Raw genomic sequence first — 18796 nt, forward strand, 5'->3', positions numbered from 1 at the left:
ATATTTCAAGAAAATCCATCTTTTGTTCACTTTAAGGTGGTTCCTGGCACTACATGACATCATGCCAGTCAGCTGCAGAATTAATTTACCAGCTAACCCATCATTCACCAAAGATATATGCCTGATTTTATAAAAACTGGGCGCACAACTAAAAAAGGCCATGTCTACTAGAATTCCCCTCTCTGCTTGGAACTTACCGCGACATCGCAAACTATTGCCATCCAACAGCCAACTTGAGTCTTGTGTTTATATTCCATGTCTTTTAAGGCCATCTGAACGCCTCTTGTAGTCTGCAAATGAAATAAGGGCAAACTTATGCAGCCATACCTACTCACTCAACCAACGAAATACATTAAGTGTCAAATTCTGACCCACCCTACCCCCTGAATTTAGCGGCAGGCATCCCGAGTACAAGTGGCCTGTTAGCCCTGTTCTTGTAGTGTCTAGCCAGACTAGCCTTGTTAGCAAGCCCCCTAAAAATAAGAGCGTCAGTCAAGGCATAACAACAACCTCCGGGTATGGTCCTACCGACTTTCATCCTCAGATTTGTGCAATTGTTTTCAAAACTCCAGGCATATATTTTAAAAAAAATTCAACTTTTGTTTACTTCAAGTTGGCCTCTGGCACTACACGACATCACGCCAGTCAGCTGCTGAATAAATTTACAAGCTAACCCATCATTAACCCGTGATAATTTATTTCAAGAAAATCCAAATTTTGTTCACTTTAAAGTGGCCTATGGCACTACGACATCACGCCAGTCAGCTGCAGAATTAATTTACCAGCTAACCCATCATTCACCCAAGATATATGCCTGATTTTATGAAAAACGGGCGCACAACTAAATAACGCCAGGTCCACTAGAATTAACTGTAACACAAACTGCAAGGCTGATACTACGTGAAAGAGTTGACTTTGCGAGACAACAACCCGACAGAAACCGACAAAACAGGGCTGCAACCGTGGACAGCTGTTTCGTTCTTATTGGAACTCGTCAGCACGGTGTAGCAGTGCTACACCGTGCTGACGAGTTCCAATAAGAACGAAACAGCTGTCCACGGTTGCAGCCCTGTTTTGTCGGTTTCTGTCGGGTTGTTGTCTCGCAAAGTCAACTCTTTCACGTAGTATCAGCCTTGCAGTTTGTGTTACAGTTTATTTTTGGCTGATTAGGTCTCTTGTAGATCCTACGTCAACTGACAGCATTATCGTTCGCGGTCCTTTGCAGTTTTCACGTCCACTAGAATTACCCTGTTAGCTTGGAATTTACCACGACATTGCAAACTATTGCCATCCAACAGCCAACTTGAGTCTTGTGTTTATATTTCATGTCTTTAAGGCCATCTGAAAGCTTCATGTAGTCTGAAATTGAAATAAGAGCAAACTAATGCGGCCATAACTAGTCACTCATCCAAGAAAATGCATTAATTGTCAAATTCTGATCCACCCTACCCCCTTGAATTTAAGGGCAGACGCCCCGAGTAAATCTGGCCTTTTAGCCCTGCTTTTGTAGTGTCTAGCCAGACTAGCCTTGGCGGCGAGCCTCCTAGAAATAAAGGCGTTAGTCAAGGCAGAACCACAGCCTGCGGTTGTGGTCCTGCCCGGCCTCTCAGCTCCAGATTTGTGCACTCGTTTCTAAACCTCCAGTCATATATTCCAAGAAATTCCAACTTTTGTTCTCTTTAAGGTGGCCTCTGGCATAACATGACAACACGCCAGTCAGCAGCAGAATTAATTTACCAGCTAACTTATCATTTACCCAAGATTATTTCAAGAAAATCCAATTTTTGGTTCACTTTAAGGGTGCCTTTGGCACTACATGACATCACGCCAGTCAGCTACAGAATTAATTTACCAGCTAACTCATCATTCACCAAAGATATATGCCTGATTTTATGAAAACCGGGCGCACAACTAAAAAAATGCCATGTCCACTAGAATTCCCCTGTTTGCTTGGAGCTTACTGCGACTTTGCAAACTGTTGCCATCCAACAGCCACCTTTAGTCTTGTGTTTATATTCCATGTGTTCAAGGCAATCTGAAAGCTTCAAATAGTCTGCAATTGAAATAACAGCAAACTAATGCAGCCATACCTATTTACTTAACCAAGAAAATGCATTAAATGTCAAATTCTGAAAAACCTTAACCACCTGGATTGAAGGGCAGGCACCCCGAGTACAAGTGGCCTGTTAGCCCTGCTTCTGTAGTGTCTAGCCAGACTAGCCTTGATGGCGAGCACCCTAGAAATGAAAGCGTCAGTGAAGGCAAAACCGCGGCCTGCGGCTGTGGTCCTGCAATGCTCTTAGCCTCAGATTTGTTCACTCGTTTTTAAAACTCGAGGCATATATTTCATAAAAAAAATCCAAGTTTTGGTCACTTTAAGGTGGCCTCTGGCACTACATGACTTCACGCCAGTCAGCAGCAGAATTAAGTTAAACAAGTTGCAGTGTGAACCCTGCAAAAAAAAAAAAAAAAAAAAAAAGAACAACATCTTGCAAAAGTCAGCAAAGTTTTGTCAACAAAATCACATATAAGACCTAGACTTAAATGTACTCGCCTTTTTGGAAATAACCAGTCGTTTTATTCCATTGTTGACTTTTTCGTTTGTTTTACAACGTTAAGTGAGCAAAAAGTTTCACTTCAAGAGGAAAAATCCAACGTTTCTTCGCAGGACAGAGTAAAATGATTTCTGTTTAAGATCCGCTGTTTATGATGTTCTGCCTCTAAAAGAGTCATTTTCCTCCGCTATTCGCCTTGCTCTTTTTTCCGCTGTTGGAAGGCAAAATTGGACCAGATTAGAAAATAAAACGCCAAGGGATCGAAATAATGAACATGAGCCGGAAAAGAATGAATTCAAAGGACTACTTTGATCATGAAATTAGCAGTATTAAAGCTTAGCTGCGTTTCAACACTGCAAGAAATCTATTTATCGCAAAAAAGCCGCAAACAAGTATTTTTTTTTTTTACAAAATCACTTGAATAAACATGTACTTGCCTGTTTTGAGAGTAACTAGTCCTTTTATTCCATTGCTGATTTTTTTCGTTTGTTTTACAGCGTTAAGTGAGCGAAACGTTTCACTCCAAGAGGAAAAATCCAACGTCTCGTCGCCCCGGATAGAAGTAAAACGATTCACTTCAAGATCGGCGACGCTAAAAGCGAGAACGGTGGAACGGCGGAATAGTGAAAAATCACTTCAAATCCCGCCCCCCCCTCCCCCCCCCCCCCAAAAAAAAAAGGGAACGATGGAAATCACCCCAAATAAACTCTAACCTTAAACCTAACCCTTACCCTATAAAATTACAGATAAAAAGTAAAGCTTCAATAACAATTTCAAAACAGATTTTGTAAAACTCTATGAATTGATCCCTAGGGGGCTTTAGTTTTATTCCTTAGTAAAAAAATATATGAGGAAAACGACTGTCCCTATTTGCATCTCCCTCGTCTAAGTCTAAAACAACTGGCTTGAGCTGACAATAACTGTGATAAGATGATCCGGTACTAAAGTTGTAATTGTTATCCAAGACTCCCTTGATACATTTCAAAACCTAAATCACCAGGGTGAATGGTTATTCAGCGTTGAGCGTGCTGTTATAAACCATTCAAAATTCTCTTAAACCAATAACAAAAAGGGACACCCTTTTGATAGAAAAAAATAAAATACATTGATCAGCTTGCCAGGGTAAAAATTAACGATGCCATTCGTATTAGGTTACATTGTTTTAGTAGATTACTTACAAACCTTCATCGATAAATCTCGACTCCATAATTATATCTTGTCAAATAGAACAACAATGCTTTGAATCATAATTCATACGACTTTCATGCACAATGCCAGCTTTTAAAATGAGCAAGAAATCTTTGAGTTACAGCAACATCAACACCGGCAGCCATCTTAGATTTCATTCAGACTGGGAAGACTGGGCACCATTTTGGTCAGCAGATATGCCATTGCAGGCTCGCAGAAAGACCGTTTCATGTTAAATTTTAGGCGGGAATATGTACAGGACACATTCCCTCTGGTTTTTTACCTCTGTTAAGCTAAAATATGATGTCTTCAAGCAACAAAATGTGGATAACTACTTTTTAGAAAGAGGTAAGCTTCCGCATCAATAATTTTGAAGAAAGAGTGCATGAAAATGTGTGATTTTATAGATTGATCGTCCACGCGAATTACTGCATACATGTACATGTACATGCACAGACAACAAATTAAATTAATCAACACGCATATATACATCCCTGTGTATTTTTAATATGAAGCCTTTTCAAACGTTTTTACGAAGTTATTTGTAGCCGAATTAATATCAAGCCTTTTTATAAGCTGATGAAGACTTATACGATCTGATCAGGATTTTATTGAAGTTGATTGGAGTGTATGTATATTTTTTGTAGCACCACGAGTTATATTAAAGGTTGAGTACACTCATTCTTAATACCCAGAAACCAACAAGATTGTTGCGGGTAAGAAACTCACTGCAACACAGCCCTTATGCTTTACTGTTACTAATTATGTACTAAATCACTCAGAAGAACTGACTCAAAGCGCACAATTTTTTTTTATTTTACTGTAGATTGTCAACTCAATATTAATTGTTTGTCAAGGCTGAGACTAAAGAGTGCGTGCAGCTTCAGACTAGAGACAAGGCACCAAATCCTGCTCAATAAGCTAAGTCATTTATGGCCGTTGGAGTCTATTTTAACTGATTTAATTTTGTTACGAATCAAGACTTTTGCTTCTGCTCAGGAACGATTACCAAAATAACTTAAAGTTTGTAACTTACATAATGGAGTATTGAACATTATTTAATATATATCACATATAGTTGAAAACAGCAAGCAAATTAAAGGGTACAATAAATTCTTTTGATCTAATCCAATCATTTTCTTATTATGTTGCACAAATAATTCATGTGAACTAAGAACTATATTTCCCTTAAATTTTCAGCACAGTAATTTTTGCCAATCACTACTTTACATGTACAGTTTTCTTTTTTGTTTGAAATATTAATTTCTATTATTGTTATTTTCTGTAAGAAATTTATAACTGACTGTCAGCATATTATTAAATAAAGTATGGATGTAAAACTGAATTCAATGTGTGAGGAGATGGCAACATACGTGACTCGCAAAACCTCGCAAAGCTGGGGCTGGGTGGAAAGCCCTCTTTACTCGTATTGTAGCATCAAATGAGGAGATTAAAAGGTTTCTGAACATAGCAACTACAGTATTTTGATGAGCATGGTCTTTTTGTAGTTCCATCTGTAGGCTTGTTTGCGGTTGAAATCTATTTCTGATGCGACAAAATGTACAACGGGCGTGCAGCGCTGTCGTGTTCGATGAATTTATTTCCCACGGAAAATTATTTTACCGCGGCCACAAAACATGTAATTTCTTCAATGCAATCTTTCACAGAAAAGATTTCTGGAAGAAAGGGAAAAGATTCTGCAGAGATAGTTCTGTATCCAGTAAATTTGGATGAACATTGCAGTTGCAATTTGATCCGGCACGCAAACTTTCTGGATGTATGCAAATTTTGCTCCAGCAAACTGTTGACGCCAGCCTGTCTCCCAACCTGTTGCCGCCTAGCAACCTCCCCTTTGTCTGACGCCATTCATACTTTGTTTTTTACTGTTGCTAGGCAACATGGGTACATCTTCAATGATATATACATTAATATATAAACATGTATTTTTTGCTCGAATTCGCGCGGCTTAGCTTAGATATATAAAAATATACATCAATACTGTATGTACACACCAAAGCATCCAATAATATATTTTTATATTATCCAACTTAAACCTTTTTAATGAGCAGCAATGAAAACAAGCTATAAGAGATAGTGATAGATACATATCACTCCCAACTGGTTTTCTACTGTACAAATAACTAACTATATAAATACACTGGGGAATAATTTTGTACTCATTTCATGCATTATTTGTACAATAATAAGTGCAGTTGGATACCAAATTAGCATGTTATTTATAAGGAACCATACTGATATAGTGGAGAGGGGGCCGGGCAGGGGGAGTCTGTATTTTTCTGTATCCTGTTAATTTTTTGCTAAAAATGGCATATCCTTTTTGGTTTATACTGAACCAAATTTCTTGCTTGATATCCCAGATTCTCTTCTCTTAATATCCCTGATCCCTGTATTGTAATTTTACCCCAAAATAAATCTGTATCCTTATGTTTGCTTCTCATGATCAAATATCCTGTATCCTGATAACCTTTAATGAGGCCTCATTTAGGTACTGTAGATGTACTTTTTCTACATATACATGCGTATATGCATTGTTAAAATTTTATAATAAAGGAGAAAATTGATTTTAATGAAAGTACTGTGAAGTGTATTTCTACAGACAATACAGTGTACAGCTATTTCAATTAACGTTGTCAGATCAAAGCTTAAAGCTTGAAGACATCTTTAAAGCTCTAGGCTGCCACCTTATCTATTTAAACTTGATATCCTAACATTTCACTCATCCAAATGGCTCGTCCTTGTATGTCTTCACTGGATGGACGAAGCATAACTGATTTTGAAGAACTTATTCTTGAAAAAATCCACACTAGAGGTCTTGTCTTATAGCTTTATACTTTGATCCAACAACGTTAATTGAAAATGCGTGAGTACAAATGTGTGGAATACATGTAATATTTCAAATTTAATTCATGTACATGTGAATTATGGGTGTTGTAATGTTCTTAATTGTATAATTAGATGGTTGTTATATAAAGCAAGCTATAATATATATGTGTTTGTTATTCAAACTTCCACATGGTTTATGAAGCAATGTGGTGATCTGAAATATAGTGCGAAACGATATTAAATAGTGTGTGAAATGGTATGTGAAATGCATGTGAAAGATGGTGTTTTTGCTGTGATGCAAGAATTCCCATGGTTTTTTATGTGAAATAGTGTGTGAAATTCCATGTGAAAACAGAAACTTGCTTTGCTTTAAAAATGTATGAATTTGAATGTGAAATTGCATATGAAAAAGCACGTGAAAAGAATAACATTCTTCACATGTTTTTCACACACAATTCACATACTCTTCACATACTCTTCACATGCCGCTTTTTCATATGCATGTGAAATAAGCATGTGAAACATGTGTGAAATGATGTGAAACTCGTATGAAAAATGTGTTTATATTGTTCGTTTTAAACACGTTTCGCCACAAATTCTCTACACACAATGTATATTCTTCGTTTTAAATACGTGGCGCCACAAATCCGCTACACATAATGTATATTCTTCGTTTAAATAATACGCGCCACAAATGCGCTACACACAATGTATATTCCTCACTCTAGATACGTGACGCGATAATTTTTTGTTCTAAATACGTGACGCGACAAATGTGCTAAACACAATGTATATGCTTTGCACTAAATACGTGGCACCACAAATGCGCTACACATAATGTATATTCCTCGTTTTAAATACGTGGCGTCACAAATGCACTACGCACCACTTATTTTCTTTGTTTTAAATACGTGGGGTCACAAATGCGCTACACATAATGTATATTATTCGTTTTAAATACTACGCGCCACAAATGCGCTACACACAATGTATATTCTTTGTTCTAAATACGTGACGCTAAAAATGCGCTAAACACATTGTATATTCTTCGTTCTAAATACGTGGCTTAAAAAATGTGCTACAAATAATGTATATTCTTCGTTTTAAATACGTTGCGTCACAAATGCGCTACGCATAATGTATATCTGTGCGAATTTGCAAGAACATGCCTGCTAGACGCGGGTCTGAAGCTGGGCACCGCCCAGCTTCAGGCCTCTATTGTTCTCTAAACTTGAGGGGGCTTGCCGTCAAGGACCAGTCTGTGAGCTAGCCCAGGGTGAGGGCTTACTGCTGGCGGTAGCTCTCGGTTGTGTGTCAAAAGCTTTGGGAAGGGGAGGGGAGGCTACTGTAGCCTTCAGCTTGGTCCAATTTGCTGTTTTTCTTAAACCAGGGTGACTTAATTCTAATGCCCTTTGACCTCCCCCATAGAGACACAGGCTGTTGACAATCACTTGCATCAAGCTGACACAAAGCCTGGAGTGTGGCCTAAATGCAGTTGAGTGACTTGCAAGTTTGTGTGAAAAGCAGAGGGGTGGGGAGGGCAGTTTTGTGAGACTCAGTTACGGTGAACTTTCTGTCTCTGCGTAGGTTAAGTGCAGGTATGTTTTTGAAAATCCAGGTAGATATTAGCAGTCAATGTAAGTGGGCTTATCCCGAGTTGAGCTGCTACATGCTAAACTTAGTACATTTTGCCTGCAAACTCAATTTTTGCCTTCCAGAGAGCTATTTTCCTGTGATATCTGTGCGAATTTGCAAGAACATGCCTGCTAGACCCGGGCCTGAAGCTGGGCACCGCCCAGCTTCTTGCCTCTGTGGTTCACTAAACTTGAGCTGGCTTGCCGTCAAGGACCAGTCTGTGAGCTAGCCCAGGGTGAGGGCTAACTGCTGGGGGGTAGTTCTCGGTTGTGTGTCAAAAGCTCCGGGGTGAAGGGAGGGGGGGGGGGGGGGGTATTGTAGCCTTCAGCTTGGTCCAATTTGCTGTTTTTCTTAAACCAGGGTGACTTAATTCTAATGCCCTTTGACCTCCCCCATAGAGACACAGGCTGTTGACAGTCAATTGCATCAAGCTGACACAAAGCCTGGAGTGTGGTCTAAATGCAGGTGAGTGACTTGCAAGTTTGTGTAAAAAGCAGAGGGATGGGGAGGGCAGTGTCGTGAGACACAGTTAGGGTGAACTGTCTGTCTCTGCGCAGGTTAAGTTTTTGAATTTTAAAAAACGTCAAGTTTAACTTTCACTTCATAAAACGAATAAAACGGCCAAGTTCACGGCGTCACTAGAGAGCGTGTGATAATTAATATCTAGTGAGACGATGACCTTTGAGTGCAAGCGGTATTGGGTTACGGGCAGCCGTTGAGAATTTGAACGCATTATAAGACTTTGTATGGGAAATAACATACCGACAATTTTGACGCTTAAAAAAACGCTAAATTTACTGCTTTCATTCAATAAAATGAATAAAACTGACTCACCTCTGGTGTATTCTTGTGCGTTTTGGGGTTTATTTTGCCGTTTCGGGCATTCTTTGGAATCACTGTCATTCCCTTCATAAGACGAAGTCAAGGCAGCACACTAAGATTTCGACCGTAAGCTCATGTAGTCCGCTCAGAGGTGGTTTACGCCTCGAAAATCCAGCCCAGCCGCGATTTTTTTCCCGAAAAGCTAAACCCCATCATTCACAATCGTCGGTGAATGCTTCGTCGTCAAAAATCCCCACTCACTTGGCTGCAAATGAGCATTTTCTGCTTCTGATTCCACGATAGCGTCGTTTCTCCAACAGATGATGATTTTGAAAATGGTCACGGAGCTTGGGTCCGAGGTCAAATTAACTCCACCCGATGGGGTATAGTCATTTCATGTACAGCACTTACCCTATCCCCACAGTTACGCTATTGGTGGCTCGTAACAAGATGTCATTCAGAAGTTGTCCGTCATTGGTTACTTATAACTTCTCTACAATTGACTACATTTCGCCGTAGACTTGGACTGTGAATCCATTTGAATCCTTCTGGGAGCAAAGATGCACTGTTGGCTCGAGAGACCCTTGTAACTTCTACAAATTGTCTCTTCCTCTCTCGTCCGCCTGTGAATCGTCGTTCCTGTCGATCTAGTGCCATCTAATTGGAGAAAAACACTAGCCTGGAAGTACCACGTAAAAATTCCCACTGACTATCTAAATTTGCCATGCAGCCAAGATGGTTATCCTGATAGTGTAGTGGTAATCACACCCGACTGGTATCAGGGGGACGTGGGTTCAAATCCCGCTCAGGGCATAAAAAAGTTTTTCTTCCAATGAAAATGTCATTCAGAAGTTGTCCGTCATTGCTTACTTATAACTTCTCTACAATTGACTACATTTCGCCGTAGGCTTGAACTGTGAATCCATTTGGATCCTTCTGGGGGCAAATATGCACTGTTGGCTCGAGAGACCCTTGTAACTTCTACAAATTGTCTCTTCCTCTCTCGTCCGCCTGTGAATCGTCGTTCCTGTCGATCTAGTGCCATCTAATTGGAGAAAAACACTAGCCTGGAAGTACCACGTAAAAATTCCCACTGACTATCTAAATTTGCCATGCAGCCAAGATGGTTGTCCTGATAGTGTAGTGGTAATCACACCCGACTGGTATCAGGGGGACGTGGGTTCAAATTCTGCTAAGGGCATAAAAAAGCTTTTCTTCCAATAAGGATGTCATTCAGAAGTTGTCCGTCATTGGTTACTTATAACTTCTCTACAATTGACTACATTTCGCCGTAGGCTTGGACTGTGAATCCATTTGGATCCTTCTGGGGGCAAAGATGCACTGTTGGCTCGAGAGACCCTTGTAGCTTCTACAAATTGTCTCTTCCTCTCTCGTCCGCCTGTGAATCGTCGTTCCTGTCGATCTAGTGCCATCTAATTGGAGAAAAACACTAGCCTGGAAGTACCACGTAAAAATTCCCACTATCTAAATTTGACATGCAGCCAGCATGGTTGTCCTGATAGTGTAGTGGTAATCACACCCGACCGGTATCAGGGGGACGTAGGTTCAAATCCCGCTCAGGGCATAAAAAAGTTTTTCTTCCAATAAAGATGTCATTCAGAAGTTGTCCGTCATTGCTTACTTATAACTTCTGTACAATTGACTACATTTCGCCGTAGGCTTGGACTGTGAATCCATTTGGATCCTTCTGGGGGCAAAGATGCACTGTTGGCTCGAGAGACCCTTGTAGCTTCTACAAATTGTCTCTTCCTCTCTCGTCCGCCTGTGAATCGTCGTTCCTGTCGATCCAGTGCCATCTAATTGGAGAAAAACACTAGCCTGGAAGTACCACGTAAAAATTCCCACTATCTAAATTTGACATGCAGCCAGCATGGTTGTCCTGATAGTGTAGTGGTAATCACACCCGACCGGTATCAGGGGGACGTAGGTTCAAATCCCGCTCAGAGCATAAAAAAGTTTTTCTTCCAATAAAGATGTCATTCAGACGTTGTCCGTCATTGCTTACTTATAACTTCTCTACAATTGGCTACATTTCGCCGCAGGCTTGGACTGTGAATCCATTTGGATCCTTCTGGGGGCAAAGATGCATTGTTGGCTCGAGAGACCCTTGTAACTTCTACAAATTGTCTCTTCCTCTCTCGTCCGCCTGTGAATCGTCGTTTCTGTCGATCCAGTGCCATCTAGTTGGAGAAAAACACTAGCCCGAAAGTACCACGTAAAAATTCCCACTGACTATCTAAATTTGCCATGCAGGCAGCATGGTTGTCCTGATAGTGTAGTGGTAATCACACCCGACTGGTATCAGGGGGACGTGGGTTCAAATGCCGCTCAGGGCATAAAAAAGTTTTTCTTCCAATAAAGATGTCATTCAGAAGTTGTCCGTCCTTGGTTACTTATAACCTCTCTACAATTGACTACATTTCGCCGTAGGCTTGGACTGTGAATCCATTTGGATCCAAATGGATCCAAATGGATTCACTACGGCGAAATGTAGTCAATTGTAGAGAAGTTGAAGTGACTTATAACTTCTGTGAATCGTCGTTTCTGGAAACCCGTGAAATCCGTTTTTTTCCGTATTCATAAAAACGTTTGACACTTCATGAATTTCACCAGCAGTCAAACCTTAGTAATTTTTTTTTTTTTTTTCATTTCAAATACACGATACAGACGGATTTTACGGACATCACGGAGACATGAAGGTTAATTTGAACTCACGTTCCACCAGAGTTTAAGCTTTAGTTGAACAACATTTTGTTAGTCAAACAACTTTTTTATTACCAAATGGAAGAGGTGGAATTTCCGGATTTCCCGGAGATATGAAGCATCGGTTGAACTTAAGTTCCACCACAGTTCAAGTTTTATTAAAATTTGTTTGAGTCAAACAACCGTTTTTAAAACACACGGAAACGGCGGATTTTACGGATTTCCCGGAGACATGACGCTGAGGTTGGACTTAGGTCTTACCAGAGCTCAAGCTTTAATACAATTTATTTCAGTCAAAAATCTCTGCACCACACAAGGAAAAGGCGGATTTAACGGATTTTGTGGCGACATACATAAATCTCTGTTATTCATTCACGAGACAAATAGTGTTAAACATATGTTGAGGGTTATTGTGGAAAAGTTAATCCTTCAGGAAACATCGATTAAGTCTTTAAATCATAGAAATTTGTTTTTGGATTTGTTCGCTTTGATGGCGTTTTCATTGCCAGGCTAGCAGACAACTTATTAACGTAAATATCTTCTGCCGACCACGTATCTATCACGGAATTACTTTGATTACGATTGCAAGCATCTTTTAGTCTCAAAAGGCAAAAGGCAGCCGCGAAAAACACAGAACAAAGGGTTTTTGTAAAAAAGTTTGACGATGACATTTATTTCTGGTCTTTGTTATTACGTTCGTTCCTAAATACTGACAAAAAATGCTGCAAATCTGTCGATCGTTCCTTTGAATTATTTTTGACTTACGCGCATGGAGATGCACGAAAAAATAAAAATGTAGCTACTTTCTGTAGTACGTTGTTAAATAGGTTATTAAATATATAAGGTTTTAAAGCATGGTTTTCTTTTGTTGAATAGTTCAAAAGATATGAATTTTCGAACTTTTGGTTCACGTTAATAACTGACGCATAATTTCAATGCGTAAAAGATACTAAAATCCCGCTTGAATTTTTCAAATGAAAATGAAGTTCAAATCAATATTCCTTTATACAAGATTGAAAGTAGAATATATAAGGCTTCCAAAATCAATTAAACTACATTTATAGCATTGAGAGGATAGGAGTTTCCAACTTTTTAAAAAGAATCAGTGAACAGAAGAAGTACGCCTGGGTCTTTGCAGTCGTCGCTTTGCGTTTTTAAATTCCCTTTCGAGGAGCTCGTTTACAGCTTTCTTAAGAGCCTTCCTATTTGCAGTACACGAAACACTGCTCACTGGTCTAGGAAGATTCAAGATAATCGATCAGCACCTTTGTACTGCAAAGCGATGAGAGATTGACTTGTCTATTTTCCAAAACCACAGCATTCAAACTCGAGTGTAAACAAAAAAATGCTAATAAGTTGAAATAGGATCTCCTGGATGAAGCCGTTTGCCGCGAAAAGGTCGCTGGGGAGTTTACCCCTAACAGAGATTATGTCACCTTGATAACTTATTAATGGTGCAAATTGTTACGATTTTTTGACAAGTCGCGGTCTCTTAGCAATGGTACGATTGGCGAGGGTGTTTTGACGAATCTTAACCGTTTGTGTATTCCACTTGAGTGATTTCAACGGTTAACCAATCGCCTGACTACTTGTTCACTTGTACCACTTGTACCATTGGTACCAATCGACAAATCGCTTTCGCACGTCTAACAAGTGTTAATGAGATGCAGTTTACAAATGGCATGCCAATCGACTGCGAAGCTTACCATTCTGTCCAATGGTACGAATGGTAAGGCTTCTTTGAGAAATCGTAATCTTTTACCAATAGTAAGATTGGTGAGGGTGTTTTGACAAATCGTATCAGTATGTTTTTATTGGACACAAGTGAAGCAGTCACATGGTCATTGGCTAGTCCGTGAGCCGGTAAGACAGTCAGCTCCAGAGTGTCAAGTTGAAGCCAAGAAAGAAGGACTCGAAGTATCCTCGAATTAGCAACAAGATACGAAACCTGGCACATTTGGTAAGGATAACTGCGCGGATTCCCAGGTGGTGACGATTACATGGACAGCCCAACAAAGGAAAACTATCTTCCCAGGAGTTAAAGGAGTCAGAATAGTGAAGCAGCAAAGTTTTTCAAAGTCTCTTCTCAAAAAATGAAATTAACGAAGATAGACCCGAGTATTGAAGAAGATCAATTGGCCAACCAAGGCGTAAGGTGGAAGTTTATGACGGAAAAAGCCAGTCATCGTAGAGATCAGTGGGAAAGAGTACGCTGTAAACTCAAGGAACCGCTAAGGGAAGTGTTGGGAAGACCTTTCCTCACTTACACAGAAATTATAACTCTCCTAACAGGTATTGAAGTTATGATCAACTCGCGTTCCCTCTAGTATATCGGAGATGACGTAAGAGACGGACGAATTATTACCCTAGCTTTGGTTTTTTAATTGGAAGAGATCTAACGAGTCCACCAAACAACCAGCCCAAGAAAGTCAAAGTACATCTCACGGGACGTGATCACTACCACCAACGACTTCAAGATCACTTTTGGTCTCGTTAGGTACGAGACTATTTTCCCGGGTTGACTGTTCGTCAAAAGTAGACAAGAAAAGAAATTCCTCTGAAAGAGAACGACGTCGTTCTGATATCCGAAGACAACATCCCCAAAGAAAAGTGGAGGATTGATAGATTCACGGAAAACTTTCTCTTCTTACAAGAGCATAATTCTGGTTCGGTGCGTTATCTTGTACAAGCATGTGAGAACCATTCTTGTCTGCTCTTGCAAATTTAGAATCAAATTTTCCATTAACAAAAGAGGCAAATGAGCGGCTGTTCATATTATCATATGCATAACACTCAATTACTCCTTTACTGTTACTATTGGCCACCATTAATATTAAAACGCGATCCCCACTTCCCTTTCTGCATCATTTAGCCGTGCATCCCTGGATAAGTCCTTCGCACGCTCTCCTCCATACTCTTCCTTAATTGGCGCTCTAGCTTGATCCACCGGATTCATTTTATACAAAACCGACACCATCCAAATAGAAAGCAAGGGTATTGCTCCAAATATCCCAGGGTGTTTTTTTGTTTGTTTGTTTGTTTTTGTTTGTTTTTGTTTTGTTTTTGTTTTTTTTAATGTCCTTTGCAAAGTCAACACGTTGACGCATGTCATCCTTGGACATCAAGCCTCTTTTACGCGCCTGCAGATAGTGGTAACCTTCCTTGTGCAGAAAACGCCTAATAGTCCTACTGTTAACTTCGCTAGGCTTTACACCAGCCCGCTCCTTAATGGTACTGGAAGAAAAACGTCCTTCCTCTTTCGTAGCGGCCGCAAAAAGCGAAGAATTTTTCTCTTGTCGCGCGCACAACTTGCTCGGTCGTCATCCTGCGCGTTTTAGCAGTCCTGTCTGTTTAACGGAAATGAACTAGTTTCAAATTCTATAGGCCGATGCAAGTGAAATGTTGCATTGTTTCATTATCGCCACGGCTGGTTATATCTTCTGCCACGCCAAATATCCAATATACGCCTTACTTTTCGAGTCAATTGCGCCCGAAAAGAACATTGTATTTACCGTTTTTAATAAATGGCAAAGTGATGGGATAATGCCTCTCTTTGCGTAATAAATTAGAACCATTATCTCTGCGACAAAGAACCAATTAACGGCAATATTCCTGGACAATAAATTGGTATCAATTGTCCAATTACATATCACCGGACCGGGTTCCAGGGCAGGGCTTGATCACTGTTTGTTAACGATTTGTCTGTTTTACAATAGTGGGCAAAACTCATTAAAAATCGGAACGCGGCCAACAAAAATCAATTATTTACTATTCCTCCCCTCGAAATTCTACATGTTACTTCTCTCTCTCCACCCCTACCTCTATACAATGTTGATTTGGGAAGTACTGATTGCCGGGAAACCGTTCGCGACCCACCAAAGCAACATTGAGTCGGGGGGAGGGGGGCGGGGGAAATATGGTCGTTCGATTGTTTACTTGTAAAAACGCTTGGAAGAGTACGTTTTCTTAACAGTTTTGTCCACAATTGTAGCTACATTTTATCGGAATGATAAAAGACGTCAAGTTTAATACATTCACGAAAGTATGGCCGTTCTCCGTCGTTGTCTGCCTTTAGAGGACCCCTTTGTTGGCTTTACAAAGAAACCAGCATTGCATCGTAGTTTGTGTAACGTGATCTTATGAAGGAATATACTAAGGGTATGTCCATAAGAGGACCAGGCAGAGGTGATACACCCCATCTCGCCGATTTTAATGAAACTTGGCCAGATTGAAGAGCCAACCAAATAACTTCAAAAGCCAAAGTGGTTTGGTATTTGGAATTTTCTGGAGGGGGCTAGACCAACCCCCTGCTTTAAAAAAAAAAATCTATAAAAATTACTCTAAAAAAAGTGTAAAGGGAAGGGCTCCTTAAGCTTGTAGAATTTATCTAATTCTATTGTGTCTGCACATAAGCATAAGTACATCCTGTATGAGTTATGTGCAGGAGTCTCAGATTATTTAATTTATGACTTGTCAATGAATGCATGTTAATAATTAACAAGCTAAAATAGCATATCAAAATATGGTGATTTTGTGGCCAATTATCTCCAATGGCATAATCCCCCCAAAACGATACAATTCTCATGGTTCAGTTCTACCTTTGACCTAACCAAATCGAAAAAAATTCTTGGGACCTGCTATTTTTAGTGGTATTACAACATAAAACACTGCACATCTTGCACATGATACAAGCCCACAGTCGCAGAGGAAAACAACTTGAGAGCGAATTAACATTTCTATTAGCTAATGTTCTACTGACTCTCTCGTAAATGATATAATAATAATATTTAGAATTTGAGAAAAAATTATGCGAAAACTGGTAATTGTAGGAGCCGAAAATCAGCATTCACAGTTGGTTTCCCCTATTAGCTTGAGAAAGTTGAAACAAATAGTCTACACACAGTAATTTTTGACAAACAAGTAAAACGTGACTGCATTTTGGACTAGATGTCGCCTCAGAGTCGAGACGTATACCCTTATTATCCCATAAAATAGAATTATTTCTGTTGGACTCTGAGCAATACCGAAGACTTGAGTCTTTTAATCAGAGTGGCAGCCAAAAATAGGTAGGCTTACTTACATTACATAAGCAAGACTTCGATCCGTTGAGCTGTTTACTTCTCGAAGCGTGATCCGACGTCTCTCTATTTCACGTAGTCTTTCACGTATACTTAAACCTCAAACGCCTCTCCATATCGCTTAAGCGTATCTTTCTCGGCTTTCTCACTCAGAAAATCTGCAAACGTTACAAAAACCATACATGCTCTTTTAAAAACGAACGTTACAAAAATGTAACAGAGCTAAGCAAGTATATATGGACTCTAAAGGAACAGAAAATCAAATGTCACTTTAAATGGAGAAAAGTGAAGCAAGCTAGATCGTATTCAAATGTCAACAAAAACTGTAATCTTTGCTTATAAGAGAAATATTTCGGCGTTCAATCATGCTTCTTGCGAAACAATCATCAGGCAACAGACAACAATAACGGTTACATGAAAAGATATACAAATTTGAAAATAGGGAACAATGCTTGCTTGCGTGATGTGTCAAGATTCTATTGGGCGGCAAAACTGAGCTCAATTTAAAACGATCGGGTAAATTCAGTAAACGCGGTATTTAACAGACTCTTAACAGGAACCTAGAATGTCTACAAATCGATGTCATTTCATTTCTGTAAGTGAGTGTTGGCATTTCCGGTTTGCAAGTTATGAAATATTTCTCCCAAAGCAAAGATTACTTTTTTTGTTGACATTTGAATACGATCTAGCTTGCTTCACTTTTCTCCATTTAATTTAATAATTGATAACGTTACAAAAATGCAACAAAGCTAATCAAGTATATATGGAGTCTAAAGGAACAGAAAATCAATTATCACATTAAATGGAGAAAAGTGAAGCAAGCTAGATCTTATTCAAATGTCAACAAAAAAAATATGATCTTTGCAAATTACATCAACAAGCGGGTTTTTTGAAATATCCTCAGACCGAGAATGCTTTGACAACGCCAAAACCGTGTAACAAGAGGTACTCAACAAAAGTGGCTACAATTACAACCTGTGTTACAAATAGTCACACAACGTTACGCAGCGATCAAGGAGGAACCGTCGAAGAAACATTCTTTGGTTCAACCTACCATACAGCAAGAATGTTAAAACGAACGTAAGAAAATGCTTCCTTTCCCTCATTGACCAGCACTTCCCTAAATCAAACCCTCTTCACAAAATGTTTAACCGGAACACCCTTAAATTGAGCTATAGCTGCATGAGTAATATCAAAACCATTATTTCCAACCACATCAAAGCCCAAATAAATAAATAAATAAATAAATCTGATGCCACCAGTAATAGTAATTGTTACTGCCGGAATTTAAGCACGTGCCCCATGGACGGAAAATGCAACGACCAAAACATCATTTACCAAGCCGAGGTCACGACATCAACCTTAAGAGAGACATACATTGGACTTTGTGACAAACCTTTTAAGTTAAGATACAGAAACCATGTATGCTCATTTAGGAACGGACGGTATAAGCACGCAACCGAATTAAGTAAATATATTTGGAGCCTAAAGGATAGGAATATTATGTACAACATCAAATAGCGCAAGGTAAAACAGGCCCGATCATATTCAAATGTAAGCAAGAGATGTAATTTGTGTCTATGGGAGAAATATTTTATTACATGTCGACCAGAAATGTCAACACTGAACAATAGAAGCGAACTGATATCCACGTGCAGACATTCCAAAAATTCCTGTTAAAGCCCGTGCTCGCTTAGATTAACCAATAATATCCGTCTCCATGTCACGCCACTAGGCATTGTCCTTTATTTGCAAATTTTGTATATCTTCACATGTATCCGTTATTTTTGACAGTTGCCTGATGATTGCGTCGCAAGAAGCATGAAACTCTCAGTAGCAATAAATGTCTTCGACCAAATAATCCAACTCTGAAAACATACATATTGCTCCAGTTTATCTATTGAGCCCTTTAATAGCTGATGAAGTCTTCAATTCATTATTTTGTTATAT

At 39.5% G+C, this 18796-nt stretch overlaps 1 long non-coding RNA gene across 5 annotated transcripts in view; it reads right to left on the reverse strand.

The window, feature by feature from the left end:
- LOC146451089 (uncharacterized) overlaps positions 1-18796 on the reverse strand; it is a 28002-nt gene that overhangs the window by 828 nt on the left and 8378 nt on the right. For 3 of the 5 annotated variants that reach the window (XR_014860108.1, XR_014860112.1, XR_014860114.1), the window contains 3 exons: positions 16849-17004; positions 1248-1359; positions 198-870 (listed from right to left, as the gene is read on the reverse strand). This is a non-coding gene — a long non-coding RNA (uncharacterized LOC146451089). Of the gene's footprint in view, positions 1-197; positions 871-1247; positions 1360-1961; positions 2162-16848; positions 17005-18796 lie in introns of those variants that run through there. The other 2 variants (XR_014860109.1, XR_014860113.1) reach the window with 2 other exon arrangements.

The sequence above is a fragment of the Pavona decussata genome, unplaced genomic scaffold (assembly GCF_977016875.1).
Source record: "Pavona decussata unplaced genomic scaffold, jaPavDecu1.1 SCAFFOLD_402, whole genome shotgun sequence".
In the NCBI taxonomy this organism is placed as follows: Eukaryota; Metazoa; Cnidaria; class Anthozoa; order Scleractinia; family Agariciidae; genus Pavona; species Pavona decussata.